General features: G+C 39.1%; 1 pseudogene; it reads left to right on the forward strand.

The window, feature by feature from the left end:
- Nucleotides 1–4302, forward strand: part of LOC127122110 (phosphate transporter PHO1-like) — a 67125-nt pseudogene extending 62823 nt beyond the window's left edge.
- Nucleotides 4303–7227: the final 2925 nt, after the last annotated feature.

Below are 7227 nucleotides of genomic sequence, written 5' to 3' on the forward strand. Positions count from 1 at the left end.
CTAGCTAAGTGGCACAAGGGCCAACCTATCCTAAGTATGGCTCACACAGGAAGCAAGCCACACACACTTAACTTGCACAGGAAGCAAGCCAAGCAAAACCTAACTTGCACAGGAAGCAAGTCTAAACTAATCCTAACTTGCACAGGAAGCAAGTCAAACTACCCTAACTTGCACAGGAAGCAAGTCAAACAATCCTAACTTGCACAGGAAGCAAGTCAAACTATCCTAACTTGCACAGGAAGCAAGTCAAACAATCCTACAAGCACAGATAGCACACGCTATACACAAACAAGTGGCTCAAACAAGGGTTAGGTTTTAGTCAAGGGGTCATATCAACCTCAACAAACAAACCTCTGGAACTGGGTGAACGTTGCTCTTAACCTTGCCATTGAGGGGCTAAGGTGAAGCAGATGAAAGGATGAAGTGAGGGTGAGACCTCACAGCTCTTATCCCTGGCCTGGGAGAGCTCAAGACAAGAATGTGTGGGTTCAGAAAGTGGGAACCCTTCTACACATTTAGAACTGACTCAACTGTACAGTTGTACAAGATCTTGGGTTTGTATCTGAAATGCATCAACACAGTGGTGTGAGCAAAGCAGATGACACACTGAATAGTGGGGGATAGATTGCATATCCCTACCTTCCACCAATTGCCTCTTCACTTAGGAGGACTTTGACTCTATGCAAGGACAAAAGTAAACAGTCACAAACATTGCCTCTTAAGGAGGACTTCAGACAGTTGCCTGGCCAAGTAACAGGCCAGGTCTTCCAGACTACATGAAGTAAAAGAGACATACCTCAATGCAAATTGCTTATACAAGCAAAGCAAAGCAAAAAGTTCACAAGGAACTAAGCAACTAAAGCACCTGAAACAGTCAAGCAGATGTTAGTATGCAACTTCAAACAAAACAAATAGAAACAGAAACCAACAGTCCATTAGAGGCACATGGATGTGCAAGGCACAAGGCTTAAGGCATGTGAGCCAAGCCACCTACAAAACAAAGAGGTTAGACACAATATTCAAGCAAGCTCAGTCAAAAGAATTGGTCTCAATGGCCATTTGATGGTCAACCTGAAATCACAAACTCAAAGGTGAGTAACAGGACCACTAGGGCAAGCCTAGGGTCAAAAGTGGATGATAAAGTCCAAACAGCAAGGGTCAAGTATCCAAAATCATGTTCAAACAATTAGAAAACACAACCAATTGGATTCACACTCATATCAATCATCATCATCATTTCATGAACCATTTAGGTCAAAACATGGCAAACAGAAGCTCATAGAAGTCAACAGCAAGACTTGCATCAAAAGCAATCTAAACATTTTCCAAAAATCAACAAATAAATCATGATCAAACCTAACACCTAGCATGGTAAGCATGTAAAATTTCATCCCATTTGGACAAGTGGAAGGCAGTCAATGAAAATCAGGAAGTCAAATCAAATTCAAGTAAGCATGGTGAAAGTCAACAAGCATGGGTCAACTTCAAAAAATCATATCAATTTGAAAACAGAAGAGAAATGAATGAGATTAACACCAATGCAAAGCTTGAGATGTCTAGTTATCACATATGAAATTTCATGGTCATACAATAAGATTTGAGAATTTCACAAAAGATTTGGCAAGGCATAGCACAAAAAGTCAACAAATGACCACATATGGAAGAAAATTCACAATCAAATGGAAAACAGCATGATTAATTCCAAGAAAAATCATACATCAATTAGACATACAAGGGATCATTCATGCAAAATTTGGAGTCATTTGGATGTGGGGAAGTGTGTGAACAAAATTTGTGAAAATACATGATCATGGTATGACACCAAATGCAACACATGACTTCAAAAAATCATAACTCTCAATCCACAAATGATAAATGCACAAACTTTATATGGAAATTAAGGTCAATGTGTCTAGTTTTACCACAAAAAATTTCAAGCTCATTGGATGCAATATGACAATTTCACAAAAGGAATGGCACAATGTATCATTTTGGCATACATGTCAAGAAAATAATCATCATTAAAAATCCAGCCAATGGAAAAATAATTAAAATTCATAATAAAATTCTAGACACATTCATGAGTATGAGGGAAAAATTTCACAATTTTTGGAGTTGAAATGAATTAAAAATAAATTGTTGAAGTTTGGTGAAATAATGGAACAAGCATGAACAAATGACATGAACTAGTGGTCAAACAAGGAAGTCAGCATGGCATAATTGTAAATAGGGCGCTCACTAATCCAAACTGCAGCGTTTTGGCAAGGCAAAACGAAATGTTCCTATTGGCTCTCAGCCAATGGAACAGTGCATAGCCAAAAATTCAAATTTTCTGGTTTTGGAAAAACCCTAGGGTTTCTAACAGTATGGCCAAGGCATTGCTTCTCATGTAGTCAAACAAAGTAACATCAAATGGACAACCACAAACTAAATCATAGCATTGGCAACAACAGCAACACAAAAACTCTAACAGCATTTATGATTCATACGCCACAGCAGGGCATACATTCAACCTCAATATTCAACATTCAATCCAACAACTTTCAAATAGAATAGATCATATAGCCATGGCAAATAGCATGTCCCTCATACCAACACCTCATGGACAACAAACCAACAACAATCAACCAAAATCATGGGAAGTTATGGGCAGCTCATCATAACAGCAGCAGGGCACTTGCAACATCAATTTCATGTTATCTCATCATAAAACAAAATCGAGCAAGCAATCACAACAGCATACAACAATGTTTCACATGGATCTCAGGACAAATGTTCAAAGATTTTCAAATACTGCAGCAAGGTTTTCATGTGGCATCAATGTATTCATCATCAATTTGCATCATGGCTGATAGCATAACAGCATGGTAAAACAATGTTTTTTCATGACATAACAACCAAATAACATGAGCATGAAGATTTCTAGGCAAGATTTCCTAAGCTGCAGCAGGGTTTTCATGTCATGTAAAATCATCAAGCAACATTTCAAACAGTTTGGTAACAGTATGGCATCAATGTGCAAATGGCAACCAAACAACAGCACACCATTTCTCATGGATTTTATAAGCGTATTCATGAGGTTCAAAATAGCAGCAAGTAATTAATTTCGATGAAATCCAACAACAGCATATGAACAGCAGGGGACAGCACAGTAAGTTCATTAACACACAATCAATTAATAAACCAGCACCTATGACCAAACATAACAAACATCAACATATGAATTTCAGGGCAATGGTCAGGAGGTTTCAAACAGCAGCAAAATGCATTCATGTGCTTAAAAACAAAATGCTCAGAAACAATAAATGAACATTGCAATGTGATCCTTAAGCCTCATACATGCCTAATCCACTATTCATTTTCATCAAAGTACATGAACAAACAGGATTCGAGCAAAAAACAACATGAGCACTAAGTTTCAAATCAGCATATCTTTTGATAGAATCAAACAATCTCAAAACTAAAGCTACCAGTGAATCCAGCATCCAAAGATCTTTCCAAAACATGCAACAATTTAACAAAACAAAGGGGTCGAAAATTACTTGACTTCTGCAGAAAAACTGAGATGCAACAATGTTTTGGATGATTCAGCTCAAACAGCCAAAGGTCCAAGCTCCAAGTGATGGATGATGAAGGAAGTTGAGCTCAAACTTGCTCCATTCGACCTTAAGTCCCAACTGCTGCAGTGTTATGTTGGTTTTGTTGGTTTGTTATGACAGAAAAGAATGCTCAAGTCTGCTGTTGGATGCTTGACAGCACTTTTCCAAATGGCCAAGGTGAAGTGGATCTTTTGAGTGAGGGTTGTATGCAGTGGTTTGTTATGCTTGCTGACAGAAAATGGCAAAATGAGGGCAAGGTTAAAAATGAGTGAGTGTGTTGGTTTTGTGGCAGTTAGTTTCAAAATGGTGAGCAGATTGTGAAGGCAAGGCAAGTTGTGATAGGTTTTTTGAGGAAAATGCCAAAGGTCTGTGGTCTTGTGTTAGGAAAATGATCAAAGAATGGATTGAGAGAGGGAGAGGTTTTTGTTCAGTTGGTTTTCTCTAGTCATGAAAAAAACCAACCCAGTTCTGCTTGCAAGGTGTATTTTTTTTTGACAGCTCCAAAAAGCAACAGCCGGGTCTATTCAGTGAATTTTTGGTCTGTTTTTGTTGGTTGTGTTAGTTTGGTGATGCTGCAGGATTTGATGGTGATGCTGCAAGTTTGGTGATGCCTGCTGTTTTTGAGGAAAGCAAGGCATGGCCTCATGTTGGTTTTGACAGCAGACCAAACCTCTCCATGCTGTTTGCTGTTGCTTCAATTTGAGGAGGAAAATGCTCAATCAAAATGAATGAAGCCCCTTTGTTTTTTTTTCTATTATGTTTTGACAGAAAGTGAGCTTTTATCAAGTCACCAACAAGGCCAGGTTAGGTTTGGTTTTGAATGAGTGTTTCATGCAGTCTGTTGGAACTATGGACTTTGGCAGAATTTTTTAAATGCAAATCAAAATGGCCAGGTTATTGTTCATTGGAGGTTTGGGAATGATTTTGGTTCATGCATCCAAAGTGAAGCTTTTTTAGTGGTTAGAGGCTGCTGCAGGTTTTATGACAGGGTTCTTTTGTTGCCAAGTCTTTTTTGAATCAGCATGCCCTTGCCTCATTTGCCTTGGCCAAGTGGTTTTTGTGCCATGCTGCTAATTGCTGTTACTGTCATGACAGACAAACATGGCCTGAATCCTGCTGCTTTCAACAAGGCATAGTGTTTTCTTTAAGTGCACAGCATGGTGATGCTTTTAGGGAATGAGTGAAGTGTGTTTTCTATGTGTATCCAAACCATGACACAATGCTGCACACCATTGCCACTAGGTCTGCTATGTAAGTACAAGGTATGGCTCAACAATTGGATGTTTGAAATAATGTCCTTTTGCCCAAAATTCAAGTATGCTAACATGGCCATATGTACTTGTTGGTGTATGGCTGCATGATGAGGTTTCAACATGACAGAAAAATGGCTTGCTAACTTCTGTTTTGAGAGTACAAACCATGGTATGGTGGATGCATAAACAAGTATGGTGCAAGTATGGTCAAAGGGTACTTTTCTTGTAATTCAAGCAACCAAACAAGATTCACATGTTCTGCATAATTTGGCTTTGCAAACACACTTAAAATGATATTTATGAGCTATCCCAATTGGCCAAATGTTGAAAAAATGTTTGAGTCAAAAAGTCAACTCTTGGTCAAACTTTGAATTTAAATGAAAAAGGTCCAAAAATGCCATTTTGATTGGTAAGGTTTTAGGTCATGAAATTTTATTTTTGGAAAGAGGATGAAAAATGTGGTTTGTAGGAAAAAAACCCCACCAAATTTGGCCAAACGGTTTGGGAGATATGGCCCTTTGAAGTTCAAGATTTTCTGAAATCGATTCGATCATAACTTGCCAACCACACATGGGAATTGAGAGTTCTATGACTTTTTGGAAATGGGAGAACAAGATCTTCAACTTTCATGTTGGGCAAAATTCATTTGAGGCTTGTATCATGATGTAAGTTTGAGGATCAAAACTTTCCATTTATGGCAAGTTTCAGTTACAGGCCCAGTTTCCGTTTTGGGAAATTCATGATCTGGCTCCAAATTCTTCCATGATGGTGTTTGGCATGGTATATGATGACTATTTGGACATGAATGAACTCCCACAAACCAATTCCAATCATCAAATCTCTGATTAAATGGACAGTTGACCAACAGTTGACTATTAGGGTTTTTGTCTGATTATGCATTGACTGATGAATTCCAAACCCTAATTCCTTGAGAATTTGACTTCAAATGATGTCCCAAGTTGTATGAACTCTTGATTGTTGATCATGGTGCCCAAATTCCACAAGAATGACCACCATCCACTGCTTTGACTGACAGTTGACTTTCCTAGGGTTTTTGACTGTCTGGGCATGAACTGATGACCTCTGAGCCTTCAATCCTTGACCAAAATACTTCAAATGGATCCCCAAGTCATGTGAACTTGTTGGACAAACCCCAAGGCCTTGGTTTAAATGAGAAATTCCTTTGCTTGCTTGGTTGACTGATCAGGAGATTAGTTTGACCTAATTTCTGATTGCTTGCTCTTGAGGCAACTGAGGGACAATGCAAATGCTATGCAATGGATCATGATATGCTATGACCTAATATGAAAATGTATGCATAATGATAGGTGCAAATTTGAGGTGCTACAGCTGCCCCTATTCAATCAGCTGGGAACCCGAACGGATGATAGCAACGGCTGTCAGACTTTCAGGGTAAACAGGGATTGAATACCAAAGAACCGTAGAATTTGCACAGACTGGATATGATACCAAAGAACCACGTCATTTACCGATGACAAACTGCATGACAGCTTCAGAAAAAGCAAAACCATTTACCGATGGTTGGAGAACTGGAAGCTTGATATTTACCGATATCAACTTCAGCACGACCATTTACCGATGGCGTCTGGGGAAAATAAACTTCTGAAAAACAACAACCATTTACCGATGGTTAGAACTTGATATTTACCGATATCAACTTCAGCACGACCATTTACCGATGGCTGCTGGGAAAAACGAATTGATGTAATAAGGAAGCAAGACCATTTACCGATGGTGGCTTCAAAGAAACTTGACATTTACCGATGTCAACTTCAAACTGGCCATTTACCGATGGCTACTGTAACTGGGGATCCGATATTTACCGATATCGAAGAAAACGGGGCCATTTACCGATGGCATCTCCACTTGGGGGAGGAACAAAATCCTTGTGGTATAACCAGACAAGACGTTTACCGACGACTTCTGGGGATCTTGACTTTATCAACAAGGGGACAAAGCATGACCAGACATTTACCGATGACTGGGATGAGACTCGACGTTTACCGACATCGAAAGATGATGTTTACCGACATCAAAACAAAACTACCAGACATTTACTGATGACTGGGGAGTAAATATTCGCAACTGGAAACCAAATAGGACATTTACAGATGACTCTACTGGGGATTTCTAGCTGGGGATTATCAGACATTTACCTATGACTGAGGAAAAGACTCGATGTTTACTGACATCGAAAGATGATGTTTACCGACATCAAAAATGACCAGACATTTACCGATGACTGGAGAAAAGACTCGATGTTTACTGACATCGAAAGATGATGTTTACCGACATCAAAAATGACCAGACATTTACTGATGACTGGAGCGAATACTCGATGTTTACAGACACCG

The sequence above is a fragment of the Lathyrus oleraceus genome, chromosome 2 (assembly GCF_024323335.1).
Source record: "Lathyrus oleraceus cultivar Zhongwan6 chromosome 2, CAAS_Psat_ZW6_1.0, whole genome shotgun sequence".
NCBI lineage: Eukaryota > Viridiplantae > Streptophyta > Magnoliopsida > Fabales > Fabaceae > Lathyrus > Lathyrus oleraceus.